Genomic DNA, 16982 nt, shown 5'->3' on the forward strand with positions numbered 1-16982 from the left:
TTTTTCCTCTCTGGGCTTTCTGCAGCAGCCCCAGCAATTACCAGGAGTGTTAACTGGGGTCAGGGCAGTGGCAGGGCTTTGGGAGACTCCCGGGGGCAGTGGGGAGGAGGAGGAAGTGCCTCTCAGGCACCCTGGAATGAGGGCTTCACCTCCTGCTGCCCAGGCCCGCCTGCCCCTGAATGCCCTTTTAACTGAGCTGCCCAGAAACCCATTGGCACCATCCATAACAGCCCCACTCTGTGTCCCAGGCGTTCTGTGAGAATGGCAGGGAGTTAAAGGACTCTCAACATCGGCCCCCACCAAGCCCTTAATTACATTAACACACAAAGCAGCAGGGCCGGCCATCCCTGTGAACAATTGCCGGCCTGTTTCCCCCAGCTGCGCCTCCCTTTCATCTGGGTCTCTTTCCCAGAGATGCCGGGTTCCAACCTCCCTACTTTTCCTCCTGTTTCATTGGTTTTGTCTCTTCCTTTCCCTCTCTGAGTCATTCCTTTCCCGCTTTGGTCCAAGAGGCCTGGTGTGGCACCAGCCGCTGAGCCCCATTCCCTATGTTCCAGAAGCAGCCCCATAACTCTGTTTTACAGTGGGTACATGAGTGGTCTGAAAAGAAAAATAATGCAGTTATTTATTTATTTTTTTTGCCTCTAATTTGCATATTGTCCTGAAAGAGAAGCAAAATGCCTTCACTTTATAATGACTTCCCATGCATCTTAATCACACTTTCCATTTGTTTAGATTTTAACAGCTTTACATTTATTTTTTATTTTAAAATTTGTAAATAGAGACAGGGTCTTGCTATATTGTCCAGGCCGGTCTTGAACTCTTGGCCTCAAGTGATCCACTCACCTCAGCCTCCCAAATCGCTGGCATTACACAGGTGTGAGTCACTGCACCTGGCCAGAATTTGGTTGTTTTTAGAAGTCCCATCTCATACATTTCTCACCGATCTGTAAATGTTTTGATGTAGTGTCTAGGATGGGTATCACACCTATTTCAGGGGGTGAAGGGGCTTGAATGGGGACAAGATCTGGCTAGTCTGACTGCTAGGCCAGTGCTCTTTCCTCCTGCCCACCTTTTGGCTTGGTGTGGGCCTCTTTGGGTCCTCTCCAGTGTCTCAGCAAAATGCCAGCAACAGGAGGCCATGCAGAGGCACCTTTGGTGATGGTGAACTTGAGCTCCTTGCTCTGAGTGGCAGGTGAGGGACCCCTGGAGAACGGGCATTTTTCACCTCTGCACTTGACTGTGCCCCTCCCGCAACTTCAAGGGATGAATACTTCACTTTTTTCCATTCCAGTGTTGGTGGGTCTCTAACATTTCCAGAGAAGGAAGTTCTCTAGTTACCCCCACGTTCCAGGGTCTCCTGGCACAGGGCCCCTGACCCTAGGATGAGGACATCCCAGTAAGCTGGGCTTGGGGCCTCCCCACCCAGCCTGGGGAGCCATCAGGCCTGCAGTCCCAGCCAGACCACCCTTGCCACCTCTGGGCCAACCACAGGCGGCAGAGAACAGGCAGTCGAGGACAGGCAGCCCAGGACAGGTGGCCAGGTGAACGTTGAGCTTGAGAGCATCTTTGCTGGCAGTACCAGGCCTGGCTAAGGCAGGACGGCCCTGTAATTAGTGTTCTTTTAGAGACAGCTGCTGCAGCTCCTTCTCTTTTGACCCTCTTCCTCCTTCACATTTGCACATGGCTTGGGGACCTGCCATTCTCCCTCATTCAGGCAGGCATTCCCAGGAGGTTCCCGCGCCCCAGATGGTGAAGCTTATCTCTTTTATATCCTCATGCTTGGGGGTGGCAGCGCTGGCAGGGATCCTCATTGGCTGGGGGTCTCTAAGGGACACTGGACCCTGCAGTGGCAGCTGTCTTCTGTCTTTTTGCCTGGGGCAGAGCACCTGAGCAGGCTGTGTTTCACTGCAGCGTCTTTGCCAAAGTCCTTTAGAGTACTCTAAGGGCTAACGGGCTTTTGGTTATGTTCCCTGGAGAATTTCTGCCCCTGGGGAAGGGTAACCCACTGGCTTGCTTGTTTAGGTGTGACCACAGCAGAGCCCTGAGGGCCTCCAGATTACAGCTGTGCCTGTCCCATCTCATTGCTGTGGGCTGCCTGGAGGGGTTTATGCCATCCCAGCAGCTCTTCATCCTGACTTCTCAGACACACGGATTTTAGTCAGAATGTGTTCCCCTTGCCCTCTGGGTAGTTTACGTGCTCGTTAAAGGAAAACTGGAAAATGTTTAATTTCCAGTAAAATCGATCATTCTGATAATTTCAGTACTACTGCTGAAAACATTTGGTTGTATTTCCCTCTGTTCTTTTTTTTTTTTTTTTTAATGTGCACAGGTTTTAAGAACTAGTTGTGATCTTACTGATTTACATACCTTTGAATCTAGCTTTTTGGTGTAACACTACATAATGAGAATTTTTAATGGAACGGTGTGGTTTTAAGACACTCTTTTAAGTGGCTGTACAGTGTTTCATCCTGTGGCTGTACCATTGCTGACTATTGTTGACACCCCCTCCCCTCCAAACTCATCTTTATTTTAAGCCTCAGAACTTTATGGAGCGTGAAAGTCAGGAGCCATTTGTTTGGGTTCTCTTGGTGTAATATTAATCCAGAGTTGGGGCCTCTGCCAAGGCCCCTGCTTGCCAAAGTGCTAGCAGGAGGGACCTGGCTGTGGTACAGGTCTGGGGCCTTGATGGGACAGCGGCTTCTAGCATGGCCTCTTTAGCCCTCGGCTCCATAGAAGTGGGATGCTCATTTGCGCGCCCTTCGACAGCTTCAGGAAGCTTCTTGTGGCTTATACAGGAGTGGGGTGATGGGACCCAGGCTCAGGTTGGCTCTCGGTCATTCATAGAGTCTCATTTCCAGCCCTGGGCCTGGGGCTGGGTGCCTTGCTTAGCCACGCAACACATGGGATAGACACCACTTCCAGTTCTATTGATTTATACACTTTCCCCTTTCTTCTCTGCCCCAAATGAAAGAGTAAAATGAGTCGCAGAGATTTTTAAGAGTTTTGAGCAGCAACGTAAACAAGCAGGAAGAGGCCAGGCACAGTGGCTCATGCCTATAATCCTAGCACTTTGGGAGGCCGAGGCGGGCGGATCATGAGGTCAAGAGATCAAGACCATCCTGGCCAACATGGTGAAACCTTGTCTCTACTAAAAATACAAAAGTTAGCTGGGCATGGTGGCGTCTGCCTGTAGTCCCAGCTACTCGGGAGGCTGAGGCATAAAAATCACTTGAACCTGGGAGGCAGAGGTTGCAGTGAGCTGAGATCATGCCACTGCACTCCAGCCTGGCAACAGAGCGAGATGCTGTCTCAAAAAAAAAAATTAAAAAAAAAAAAAGAAGCAGCAGCAGCAGGAAGAATTGGAGCACAGTGGTGTATGCCTGTAGTACCAGATACTTGGGAGGCTGAGGCAGGAGGATTGATTGAGCCCAGGAGCCCAGCCTGAGCAACACAGCAAGACCTCATCTCAAAAAAAAGTAGAAGTAGGAAGTATTGGACAGGCTTGAGTTTCATTTCTGGCTCTGTCCTGTGTAAGTTCCATTGTTACTTATCTATCGAGCCTGTTTCCTCAGGTGTACAATGAAGATGATGGTGCCCGCCTTGCAAAGTTGATGTGATTATCAGATGAAAATATTTATGTAACATTGTCTGGCACATAGTAGGTGTCCAGTCAGTATTGTTTTGTTGATATTCAGGGTCACAAAATGCACCAACCTCAAAGCCAGAGGGGCCTGCCACCCAGCTCCCCACCAGCTCTTGTTTCACGGGAGCCCATCAACTGTGCCTTTACTTCGCCATCTCCTGGTGGGAAGCTTTCTTGGTTGGCTGATCAGAGGAGTCTGGTTGACCAGAGTGGCCATTGTTTCAGCTCCTTCTGGCTGGGACATCCAGCCAAGGCAGGCCATGCTCTCCTATACCCTGCTTATCTGAGTGAAAATGACCAGGCCCCTTGTCTTCTGACTCTCCCTTGGATGATCTTGAGACGGTAACTCTACGTGAAGGCAGGGTGTGGCACCATGATTAATTTGCTAGTGCATCTTTGTGGCCACACTTGTCTGCAGCTCTTGGTAGAACCCAAAAAGCCAACAGGAAACCAAAGAGAGAGAGAGAGTCACCTGGGGTCAAGCTTTGGTTCTGAGTCTTCGTGCCCCAATCATATAGTTGACTGTCTGCTTCCAGGAGGTAGTGCAATCTAGCCTGGCTGGACAGAGGTGGCCTTTGAGACTGTCCAGGGATGAAGATTCATACAGCCTTTCCAGGCATCTGCCCAAGATGTTGAGTCTTGGGTGCCATGGACCAGTGGCATTGGCATCACCTGGGAGCTAGCTGGAAATTGGTAAACAAAAAATAAAATTCACAGCCAGATGCCGAGGCTCATGCCTGTAATCCTAGCACCTCAGCAGAGGCCGAGGTGGATGGATTGCTTGAGCTCAGGAGTTTGAGACCAGCCTGGGCAACATGGCAAGACCCCGTCTCTACAAAAATTCAAAAAATGAGGTGGGAAAATCGCTTGAGTCAAGGCTGCAGTGAGCTATGTTCGTGCCACTGCACTCCAGCCTGGGCAACAGAGCAAGACCCTATTAAAAAAAAAAAAAAAGAGAGAGGGAGAGGGAGAAATTCCCTAGGTGATTCTAATGTGCAGCTGGATTGGAGAACTGATTTAGACCCCTGTCTTTGGGATGGATGGTCTGGAATGACAGTGATCATGATGGTAATAGTTGCTGTTTATTGAGCTCTTACTATGTATGAAGAGCTTTATCCTTATTTGTAATCTTCCTTTTAAACTGAAAAGTGGTAGCGCTCTTCCTGTCTTGCATATGAGAAAACTGGAGGCTCAGAGAAGTGAATCAAGTCACCTAAGGCCACTGAAATAGTGAGTCTGGAATTGTCTGCCCTGAGGCTTCTTTTGCCATTACTTTACCGTAATGAAAGCTCATACTGGTTTAGACAGGTCTGGTTCTCCATGGAAAATCTGGCTGGGGATTCTCTTCTGGGTCAGTTTCAATGATACTTTCAGACTATGTGGTTTTAGGATTGTTCTGTTTGAGGAAAAGCACAGCAACTTTTAATCCCCGGATTCATGTCTCCTAGAATGAACAGAGGGGTGAGGTCAGTGACAGACAAGTTGCAAATGAATGATAGATAAGTCTTAAGGAAAGGAGGTTATTTCCAAAGGTCATAGAGGAAGCAAGGATAAAGAAGCCTGGACTTTGGGGCCAGCGAACCCCACCCAACTCTGTTTGTTTTAAGCCGGCTGTATGAGTTTGAGCAAGTCACTTTATCCCTCCATATTCAAACTCCACACCCTCCAGATGAGCGAGGGGTAGCATTTGCTGCTCTTTCTGCAGATCTGATTTCTTTTTGTTTTTTGAGACGGAGTCTCTCTATCCCCCAGGCTGTAGTGCAGTGGTGCGATCTCGCTCACTGCAACCTCCACCTCCTGGGTTCAAGTGATTTGCCTGCCTCAGCCTCCCGAATAGCTGGAACTACAGGCACATGCCACCACGCCTGGCTAATTTCTGTATCTTTAGTAGAGACTGGTTTCACCACGTTGGCCAGGCTGGTTTTGAACTCCTGACCTCAAGTGATATGCCCATCTTGGCCTCCTAAAGTGCTGGGATTACAGGTGTGAGCCACTGCGCCTGGCCAAGTCTGACTTCTAAGATAAAAAGTGGAAAACAGAGGCAGCGGTGAGAACTGAGCCGAACCACAGACCCCAAGTCTTTTGCTCTAAGAGCAACTGAGAGGCAGCACTGGAGACAGGTGCTGGTAGAAAGCCATGAAAGCAAAGGAGAGGGCAGCCACTGTGCCCAGACAGGAAGCACACAGAACACTGGGACAGAAGCTCCCCAGACTCATGAGCCTGCAGAGAAACCGGGAGAGAAGCACAAAGCAAATGGGCCAGACATTGAGAAATAGCCCTTTCTTTTCATGTTTTGAACCACGTCCAAGCCTAACTTCTAAGTTCGAATAAGGATTTGAAAATCAGCCTGAGGCTCCCACGGAATCTAAATCCAGGTTACTCTGTATATCTTCCTTATAAAGTCATGGGATATCTGTATTTGGGGAATGGAATGAGTGCGGGTGAATGTTTCACTGCTTTTTTTTTTTCGTCTCTTTTCTTTTCAAGAAAACACTTGGCCCTTGCATTGCCAAGCACCTTGCAGTTCACGAGGAACTTTTATGCCTTTCACTGCACTGTAGGTCCCTAAAAGGGGAAGGGGATTCCCCCATTTTATAGCAGAGGAAACACAGGCCCATGAAGGAGAGCCTCACGATCGCACAGCAAATCAGGGGCAGAGCCTGGAGTGGAGTCTTCCAGCTCCAAGCACAGCGCTCCTTTTGTTCCACCAGTACCTCCCTACTAACTCCCTACCTTGGCTTTCCACAGTCTGAGGCTGGATAGCTGACAATAACCTTGGATAGACGGAGCTCATAAAATACAGCTAATTCCCAGTGATCTGTACATGTGTTTTAAAACATGCTTTCCTTTTAAATTATATAACCTATTTACAACTATACCCTGTTTATTAAACATTTCAGCTGGGCATGGTGGCTCACGCCTGTAATCCCAACACTTTGGGAGGCTGAGGTGGGCAGATCACCTGAGGTCAGGAGTTCAAGAACGACCTGGCCAACATGGCAAAACGCTGTTCTCTACTAAACATACAAAAGTTAACTTTGCATGGTGGTGGTGGGCTTCTGTAATTCCAGCTACTAAGGGAGGCTGAGGCAGGAGAATCACTCAAACCTGGGAGGTGGAGTTTGCAATGAGCCGAGATCGCACCACTACACTCCAACCTGGGTGACAGAGCAAGACTCCATATCAAAAAAAAAAAAAAAAGAGAAAAGAAAAGAAAATTTAGATAATAAAAAGCCGCCTTTGGCTCCTCCTAATCCCCCCATCGCATCCCATTTCTCAGAGGTAACCACTGATGACAGTTTGATGTGGATCCTCTTAGCCCTTTTTTAAAAATGCATTTTGCATGTGTTGCTGATGGATTATTATAATCCCTGACCATCTTGCTTGCTTTAATTGCCAGCTGTGTATGTGTGTGTGCATGGAGAAAGCAAACATTACATTACCTTCAGCAAGATAAAACCAGGATGGTAAAATCAGCCAGACTAGAGATTTAGAGCAGTGATGATTCTAAAACTTGGATGTGCATATGAATCCCTCATAGATTTTGCTAAAATGCAGATACCGATTCAGCATGTTTGGAGTAGCTCCTGGGATCCTGCGTTGCTCATAAGGTACCAGTCTCTGTTGATGCTGCTGGTCTCAGGCTGCACTTTGAGTAGGGAGGGTTTTTAGAGCACAGTCACTGGAATCAAAAAGACCTACTGGGCCCTTAATTGCTGGCTGAGTGAGTTGAGCAAGTCTTTAAGCTTTCCATGCCTGTGGATCAGGAGTAAGAATGGTACCTTTCCTGCAGGGTTGTTGTGAAAACAAAATGAGCCAGGGCCTGTGAAGCACTTAGTCCAGTGCCTGGCACGTAGTGAGCGCTCGATAAATGTTAGTTATTAATATTGGCTAGAGACAAATACCAAGTTGTCCAAGCCAAACAGAAAACGCCTGCTGGTTGGCTATTACTGGGGGCTGTTTGTGCTGATGCCCTTTCTCTTGTTCATTTAATGTCCTCGTCATCAGGATTTTGAATATACCTTGTATGGTATTATCTCCATGTACTTAGGGAGAAACTGAGGCTTAAGGAAGATGGATGACTTAACCTTCTGAGCCACACAGCTAAGAAGTGGCAGAAATAAAGTTATACCCAGATTTCAGGTCTAGTGCTTGTTGTATACACTGCAGCTACCTTCTCTTGAGAACTTACTATGTATATGGCTTAGTGGGTCTGTTGGTATGGGAGCTTAAGCCTTTGATCATGGCTCCAGGGAAGGAAAGCAACAGGCTTCAAACTTCTTTCACTCCTACACCTCAAAAGAATTTTGAACAACTGTGTATCCCCTCATATATTAAAAAATTGGCATATATTGCTGGGCACACGCCTTAATCCCAGCACTTTGGGAGGCCAGGGAGGGAAGATCACTTGAAATCACGAGTTCAAGACCAGCTTGGCCCACGTGGTGAAACCCTCTCTCTACTAAAAATACAAAAATTAGCTGGGCATGGTGGTACATGCCTATAATCCCAGCTACTTGGGAGGCTAAGGCAGGAGAATTGCTTGAACCTGGGAGGCGGAGGTTGCAGTGAGCCGAGATCACGCCATTGCACTCCAGCCTGGGTGACAAGAGCAGAACTCTGTTTCACAAAATAAAAATTAATTAAGAAAAAAAAAATTGACATATATTTGCTGGATGCAGTGGCTCACGCCTGTAATCTCAGCAGTTTGGGAGGCCAGAGCAGGAGGATCATTTGGGGTCAGGAGTTCAAGAGCAGCCTGGCCAACATGGAGAAACCCTATCTCTACTAAAATACAAAAATTAGCCAGGCGCGGTGGCGGACGCCTGTAATCCTAGCTACTGGGGAGGCTGAGGCAGGAGAATCGTTTCATCCCGGGAGGTGGAGGCTGCAGTGAGCCGAGATCACACTACTGCACTCCAGCCTGGGTGACAGAGCGAGACTCCATCTCAAAAAAATAAAAATAAAAATTTACATATAAAATGTTTTATCATAACTTTAAGTGGAATGTATTTCCAGGCCTATTGTATGCCATATACTTGCTTCAAATTTATTTTTGTCAAAGCCTTAGAACGGCAAACCCAGCCCAGGCAGTTGTGGAAAACGTCCACCATAATTCCTAATTGCCCAGGCTGGATCTTGTGGTTAGACCAGCCAGCCAAATCATACTTTGTGTCGGAAAAACTCTGACTCCTCTTTTTAATTCAAATATTTATTAAACAGGTTAAACAGGTGTCCCTGTGTCAGCTTCCTAATTCTAATCCTAAAATAAACAGATGGGTAGGTAAGATAGATAAGGTCCCCTTCTCAACGTCTTAAGGAAGTTCTTTGTCCTCCTGGAACTCCTCCCATGAGGGCTGCATTCTTCCGTCGTCTCTTCTATAACACAGGGCAGGATACCAGGGTGAGGCTGGGATGGCTGGGGGTAGGCCTTTCTTTTGGGAAGAGTTTACGAGGGCCTTGGTGAAGAGAGAACTGGCAGACACAGAGGGTTCCCAGCTGATCAGTTTTAGGAAGAAGCACAGGAAGTGGAGCTTTTAGAAGTTGATTCGCTGGAAGGCATCCATGTCTGAATACCCCTGGGAAGTCCCCAGGTTCCCTGAGGGTTTTGCACATGTACTCTGGTGGGAAGACTGTTGAGTAGCGGCCTGGAGATGCTACCTAGGGTTTTGCTCTGTGGACATTACAGAGCTTGTGGATCTTTGTGACTGAGCCTGCTTCTCCTACCAGCTCGCTGGTAATACCTTGAATGCACACCCCATGTTTCTTCTCAGCTCCTCTCCGTGAGACAGCAGGGGCTCACACTCTTAATGATGCCACCTTGTTGCAGGGGGTAAACTGAGATCCAGAACAGGAAAGTGACTACACAGAGAAGTCCACATACACCACCAAGAAAGCCAGCTGGCATTCCTAGAGGAGGCCTCACAAGGCAAAAAAGCCTTGGGGTGGGTCAGGAGAACTGGTCTTCAGAGTTCAGCCTCTGCCTCAGTGCATGTCACCTGCCTTCTCTCAGCCTCACTGTCTCCACCTGTTAAATGAGGCTAATGTGGCAGGTGTTGAGCCTGCTGTTCACAGGCTCTGAAGTTGGGCAGACCTATTTTTGAATCCTAGCTTTGCCAGTTACTCGCTGTGTGACCTTGGGCGAGTTATTTACCTCTCTGTGCCTGTCTCCACATCAGTCAATGGTGAAAAGAAAGGCCTCTCTCTCATGGGAGGTTGAGAGGATCAATGAGACAAGTGTTAGCGTCAGGCCCACACGGCATGCTCAGTAAATGTTATTGTTATCCTTGGTTTTGTTCCCTGTAAGAATTATAGTCAGGAAGAGACTCAGTGGAGTGAAGGCCTGGTTGAGACTCTCCAACGGCAGGGCTGTGTTGGTGCGTGGCCTTGCCTCTTTGTCCCAGGATGACCACATGTGCTAAGTGGCACTTAGTATGTGTCACCTGATGAACGGTGAGTGCCAGTCAAGAGGCCCTTATGACAGCCTCTGAGCCCCGGCCATCTGCTGGGCCTCCTGTTGGCATCTTCCTCCAGCCTTCACGGGGAGGCATCAAGCCACTGGCCTTCTCATCACCCTGGGGGAGATTAGGCTGACCCCACATTTCCTCATAGCCCGGTGGCTTTGAGAGCGCCTGTGTGCCCTGGTGGCAACCTCAGGGACCTAGTGGGACACTTGTTGCCGCCCAGCCTTCTCTGCTGTTCATGTTCCCATGTCCTCCCTATTGGATGGGCCTCAGGCACTCAGCCTGCTCACCTTTCTCTTCTAAAGCTGCCACGTCTCCATTTTCTTGTGGGCCTCTCCTAGGAGATGTTTTATGAACAGAGTCCAGTCCCTACCCCTCCATCCCCTCATCTCTTCTCACAAACTTTCCCCTGGAAGTTACTCCCTTGGCCCCCTCCTCCTCCTGTTCAGAGAAGTGAATACTGAAACAAAACAGACAGTGCACTCCAGGTGGGATTTTGCTGCTTGGAGGAATCCCTTAGTCAAGCAAGGAATCCTTTTGTAAAGTAAGTGCTCGCTGTGGATTTCCGTCCGGGACTTTTTGCTTGGACTGGTTCTCGAGAGTGGCGCCCAGGCGAGTTTGCGGCTGGGGGTGGGGGAGGCTGCTGGCCTCCTCTCTGTGGCCTGAAAGGGCTCCCAGTGTGGCTTCTAGATCCACTGATTACCTTTCATCCTTCCGCTGTCTTCCTGTCAGGGCTCTGGTCTGCCAGCATCGATCACACTGGCTTGGAAGGTGGTGACGGGTTTGTGTTTCTCCCTGTTTTGTTCCCTTGCTTCCCCGTCGCATCTCCATGGAAACAGGTGCAGCCTTTGTGTTGTCTTTGCTTTGGGCAAATCGATGCCAAGTGGGGACTTCTCTGGACTCTCCAACCCCTCCCCTCTTTGAGATCAAAGCCGGAGGAGGGGGCAGTGCAGGGCCTGACAGGAAGCCTTTTGGGGGCCTGGAGGGCCTGGGGTGGGAGACCCTGCTGCATGGCTCCTGTCCTGGCCTGCCCTCATGCCTCAGGCATCACAAGGCCATCGGGATGGAGCAAGAGTGCTGTGATTTATAAACACTCTCAGCCCCCCTCGGCCTTCTGCGTTCTCAGAGGCAGCTGCTGGCCACCTGCGGCGGGTTGCTGGGTAGGAGTCGGAGAGCTGGCACCAGCTCGGATTCTTTGGTGGGACCTTGAGGCCGAGGCCTTTAACCTTTCCGGGCCTTGGTTTCTCCTGAGAGGGTGGAGAGGTTTTGAACTCGTGAGAAGATGAGGCTTCGGTAACATGACTCCTCTTTTACCTTAAGGAAAACCTACATCTGGGTAAACTCTGCAAAGTTTTTTTCATATGGTTGTTCTATGGTGAATAGTAAATTCTGTGTTTGATGCAAACCGGCGAGTTGCTTGGCAGGAAATGAAACCTTCGGCTTGGGAGCGTGTCTTTAGACAGCCTCCCGAGGCCCCTCCTCCCTGCCCAGCTTGTTCCGCCTTCCCAGGCTCATAACAACCTATTAGGGAGCCTTCTGTTCCAGGCCAGAGCTCAAGTGTTGGCCCAAACAGCCGGGGGCAGTGGCAGCCCTGCCTTGAGTCCCCAAGGTCCTACCAGCATTTTAGCTGTGGCACGTGGGCGAGGGTGCCCAGGCAGGACAGGGCTCCCTAAGGCCAGGCGCCAGTTTTCTGCCTGAGTTGTTGCTCAGTCCCTGCTGGTTTGATAAACTGCATCATCCAACATTCATGTGCTAACTTTAATGTAGCCACAGTAACCTCATTGATGACACTGGCAAACTCCAAACCCTGCCCATTCATTAAAAGAAGACTTCATTTTAACATCTGAACTCTATGCCTATCTCCTTGTTAAATTTAGCAAAGGATGTGTTTGACTTTAGATTTTGCATTGTCCACAAGCCTCACTTGAGATGGGAGATAGAGCCCAGTCACCTGAGGGGACCCCTGAGCATGCCTGTGGTGGTAAATGTCAAATTGTCCAGTCTCCTGCCTGCAGAATGGGCATTTGATGTGGTTACATCTTTCAGGGATCTGTCCTAGGAAATGAACTTTCTAATACCTCTTTACAGTCAGGAAGTTTTTCTTGGAATCCAACCTAAATCCCATTTTATTTTGTTCTGTCTTTAAGAAAGATAGCAAATGAAGAGTAAGAATCCTTAATGCTTTACTTGAAGACCCTTAAATCTCTACTTGGCCTTGGCCAAACACCCCCAGGTTTTGAGGGTTGCCTCCTGACCTTCTCTCCTTCCAGCAGAACAATGCCTGAGTTTCCTGTTGGTAAAACAAGGAGAATAGTAGCTGCCTCGTTGGGTTGGTGTGAAAATTAAATCAAGACTGTGGGGACGCACCTTGCCAAGTGCCTGGCATATGGTTCATTTTCAATTACGCTAGCTGACTCTGAATACATTTTATTTCCTGCCTACTTTAATGCCACTCAGAGTTCCTGCTTTTCTTCACAGTCTCCCTTGAGTAATGCACCCAGGATTAGTGGGCCTCCTCCTGCCTGGCCTGATCCTGGACCCAGAGAGGCCAGGTGGGGCAGGTGCAGGCCACACCCCTCTGCTTCTCTCAAACCATCAGGCTAGGAGACTTGGAAGCCTTCTCTCTCCCCTGGGAGTCTGGACATGGGAAAGAAAAGCCCTTTCATGCTAAGGCCCCAGATAGCATTAAACTGTCCCTTTTCTAAATCGAGCTCCAGGAGCTCCCAGTTGGGACTGCTGACTCCCAGACCCTCCCAAATGGATGCAACAGGATCCCCGGTACCTCACTAAGAGAGACTTCCTGCAGAGATAAATTGCTCCTGTCCCTGTACACAGCAACCTGAACCTCTGCTTTATCCAAAGGGTGAAGTTATAGAGTCACTGTGACCTCTAAGGCACAGGGAGCAAGGACTTCAGAGGTAGCTCCTCCTGACCCCCCAAGGTATAACTCTTTTTCTCTTTGAAGCAGAGATACCCTGTGGACTATTTACCCCCTGTGTCTCAGGCTTCTCTCTCTGGCACACAGGACATGCTAATATAAGTATTTGCTATAATTTTCTGAAAAATGTGCCTAGGAGAACTGTTTGATTTAAAATCTCCTCCTCTCCCTTTCTTCTGATCAGCATGAATAGACATATTCCTTGCCTGCTCTATGCTGGGCACTGAGCAAGGTGTTGGGGACCGAGAACTGAATGAGATCCAAAAAATCCCGCCTTCCAGGTGGGCACCATCTGTTGGGGCCACCAACGGGCACAGTGGCAATCGTGAGAACATGTGACTCGTGCTGCCACATTGATGCTGGAGGAGAGAGAGGGTTCAACAGGCTAAAGCCACGTGGGAGTGAGCCAAGAAGAGCATGTGAGAGGACTTTCTGAAGGAGGAGATCTACAACCTGAATCCTTGAAATAGAGAGTTGCAGTTGGCCAAGGTGAGGCTTCTGGGACCAAGGAGTTAGAACCCAGGGCCAGGGAAATATGCTGGGGTGGGGTGCTGGCCAGTGGTGGCCAGCAGGAAGAGTGGCCCAGGACTCAGCCATGCATTGGATGAATCAGTAGGTCCCTGGAGGACTGGTCAGTTCAGATAAGGAGGATGGTATTTCCTCTCTAGAAATCCCTGGATGGGAGGCAGAAAGGAGGGGTTCTTTAATGTTGACCTCTCCTCCCCAGAGTCCCTGGGCCCTGTCCCTGCTTTACAGCTCCTGCAGCCTCTGCTCCTCCCTGCACTCCTCTTTGACTTGCTTGGGGTCTTGGGGATGGCGTTTGGGTGCACCTCAGGAAATTCTGATTCAGTAGAATTGACGAAGACGCCTGGGGCTTTTTCTTTGAAAAGCTTCCCAGAGGCTGGCACAGTGGTTCATGCCTGTAATCCTAGTACTTTGGGAGGCTGAGGCAGGAGTACTTGAACCCGGGAGATGAAGATCAGTCTGGGCAACACAGTGAGACCCAGTTTCTTTTATCTTTTTTTTTTTTTTTTTTTTTTGAGATGGAGTCTTGTTCTTGTCGTCCAGGCTGGAGTGCAGTGGCATGATCTCGGCTCACTGCAACCTCCACCTCCCGGGTTCAAGTGATTCTCCTGCCTCAGCCTCCCAAGTAGCTGGGATTACAGGCACCTGCCACCACACCCAGCTAAATTTTTTGTATTTTTAGTAGAGACGGGGTTTCACCATGTTGGCCAGGCTGGTCTCGAACCCCTGACCTCAGGTAGTCTGCCCACCTCGGCCTCCCAAAGTGCTGGGATTACAGGTGTGAGCCACCGTGCCTGGAGACACCCAGTTTCTACAAAAAAATTGTTTAAAGTTAGCAGCTGGACCTGGTGGTGTGTGCTTGTAGTCCTAGCTACTCTGGAGGCTGAGGTGGGAGGATCGCTTTTGAGCCCAGGAGGTCAAGGCTACCATAAGCTATGACCACACCACTGCACTACATACAGCTTAGGTGACAGAGTGAGACCCTGTGTCTGAAAAAAGCAAGAAAGTAAAAGGCTCCCCGGAGATTCTGATGCACCCATCCAGTTGAGAATCAGTGCGCCAGGGAGGCCTTTATTCTTCTAAACGGTGTCTGTTGTCGTGTGTGTGTGTGTGTGTGTGTGTGTGTGTGTGTGTGTGTGTGTGTGTGTGTTTTGGCTTTACTATCTTTTTTTGAGTAGTAAATATTAGTACATAGTGAAACTGAGGCACAAAGAAGTAAAAAATTGTCCAAGATCACAGAGAAACCAACATCTACCTTCCAGAATCTATGATCTCTTCAGCCTGCTCCAAATGTCTCGCCTGGCAGAGGGCGTAAGTGTCCGGAACCCCAGATGTTTGAAGAAATGGAACAGGAGTCTGTTCCTCCGACATTTACCGCCTATTAATTAGGAGGTAGTGTCTTCTTGACTCCCTCCAGCGGGTCCCAGGCCCGCCTGCCCGAACATCTGTTCTCCTAACAATGTCTGCCCATAAATCCTGTCCCTGAGTCCAGGGTGGCTTAGCTGGGGAACAATAGAGCCTATGATGGCAGCCAAATCCTCACCATGGTTACATGAGGGTGTGACTGCAACTGTGTGTGCTTGTTGGCAGGCACCAGCACCTGCAACTGGGGCCAAGGTTGTGTGTGTGTAGCGGTCTCCAGGGCCAGGGGTGGGGGCGTTGGACTGCATTTGGGAGGGATCCTCACAGAGCACCTTCTGTAGGCTTCTGCTGCCACTCATGCTATTGTAATTCTTGGCCTCTGTGAAGAAAAGAGGTTTTTATTTTGCATATCCTGACATACAGTAGGTGCTCAGTAAGTGTTTTTTTGGACTGCCAGTGAATGAGCGAGTGAATAATTAGAAGTCTGTGAATGTCACTGGGGTGCCTGAGAATGAGACAGATTCAGTTCACCTGGGACATGAGGAATGCCTCCTGGGTAATGAGGAGTCACTAAAGAAATGTCTGTCCCAGTCTGCCCTTAAGAGCTGATAGGGGCGGGCACGGTGGCTCATGCCTGTCATCCCAGCACTTTGGGAGGCCGAGGAGGGCAGATCACTTGAGGTCAGGAGATCAGTTGAATCAGGCCTGGCCAACATGGTGAAATCTCGTCTCTACTGAAAATACAAAAATTAGCCAGGTGTGGTGGTGCGCGCTTGTAATCCCAGCTACTCTGGACGTTGAGGCAGGAGAATTGCTTGAACCCGGGAGGCGGAGCTTGCAGTGAGCCGAGATCTACCACTGCACTCCAGCCTGGGCGACAGAGCAAGACCCTGTCTCAAACAAAAAAAAAAAAAAAAAAAAGGAAAGAAAAAGAAAGAGAACTGATAGGATGAAGGAGAGCCAACCACACAAGACAGCAGGTGTTGAAGTGCTACACTGCCCCTGATTATGGCCGCTAAGTGCTCTCCCCATTTACCAAACCACCCTTAAGAGGAACAGGTGTTCTGGGAGGGCGGAGAGAGATCAATATTGGCTGAAGTTCTCAGAGATTGCCTCATGGGACAGGAGAACTTGAGTGAGGTCTTGAAGGATGGACAGGGCTTGTTTAGGGAGAACAGGTGTGGTCCCTAGACCAGTGGCGTCAGCATCACCTAACAGCTTGTTAGATAGCAGATTCTTGGACCTCACCCCAGACCCAGGGAATCAGGAACTCTGGGGGTAGAGGCCAGCGATGTGTGTGTAACCAGCCCTCCAGGTAACAGTGATGCTCACTGAGCATGAGGACTGCTGATGCGGAGGGAGGGATGTGATTTTTTGTGTTTTTTGTTTGTTTGTTTGTTTGTTTTTTTGAGACAGAGTCTCGCTGTCTCTCAGGCTGGAGTGCAGTGGCGCGATTTCAGCTCACTGCAAGCTTTGCCTCCCGGGTTCACGCCATTCTCCTCCCTCAGCCTCCCAAGTAGCTGGGACTACAGGCACCTGCCACCATGCCCGGCTAATTTTTTGTATTTTTAGTAGAGACGGCATTTCACCGTGTCAGCCAGGATGGTCTCGATCTCCTGACTTCGTGATCTGCCCACCTCGGCCTCCTAAAGTGTTGGGATTACAGACGTGAGCCACCGCGCCCGGCCTGGATGTGATCTTTACATAACAGACCGAGAAGTTTGGAAGGGACCTGGCCTGCTCTTCCGTTGGTGGCGTAGAGAGAAAATGGGAGGGAGATGGCAAGAGGAGCTTGAAGGCATCAGGGAAGCAGGCTTGGGAGGCTGAGGGTCTCAGCTGGATTGGTGGTAGCCATGGTAACAGAGCAAAGCCACGGGGTACTGTGAAGGCCTGGTGATACACTGGATCTCATGCCATACTTTAAGGGCACTCTTCTTTGAAATGTTTTAAAGAGAACTTGTCACCTCATGATCACATTATGATATGCCAATTGTGGAAAAATAAAGGAAGAAAAAGGGGGTGCTCCCAAAATTTCACCATCCAGTAC

General features: G+C 49.3%; 1 protein-coding gene and 1 long non-coding RNA gene across 9 annotated transcripts in view; one reads left to right on the forward strand and one right to left on the reverse strand.

The window, feature by feature from the left end:
* LOC105476804 (CUE domain containing 1) overlaps positions 1–16982 on the forward strand; it is a 106516-nt gene that overhangs the window by 28004 nt on the left and 61530 nt on the right. The window contains exon 1 of one of the 8 annotated variants that reach the window (XM_011733010.3): positions 11691–13537. The exons of the other annotated variants lie outside the window; for them this stretch is intronic. The gene's annotated coding sequence lies outside the window, so the exon portion shown is untranslated. Of the gene's footprint in view, positions 1–11690; positions 13538–16982 lie in introns of those variants that run through there. 8 annotated transcript variants of the gene reach the window in all.
* On the reverse strand, positions 463–14966 carry LOC139359604 (uncharacterized). The gene is made up of 3 exons (XR_011615712.1): positions 14829–14966; positions 4925–5090; positions 463–600 (listed from the first exon to the last, which is right to left on the reverse strand). It is a non-coding gene; the product is annotated as an uncharacterized lncRNA (long non-coding RNA).

Source organism: Macaca nemestrina, chromosome 17, assembly GCF_043159975.1.
Source record: "Macaca nemestrina isolate mMacNem1 chromosome 17, mMacNem.hap1, whole genome shotgun sequence".
NCBI lineage: Eukaryota > Metazoa > Chordata > Mammalia > Primates > Cercopithecidae > Macaca > Macaca nemestrina.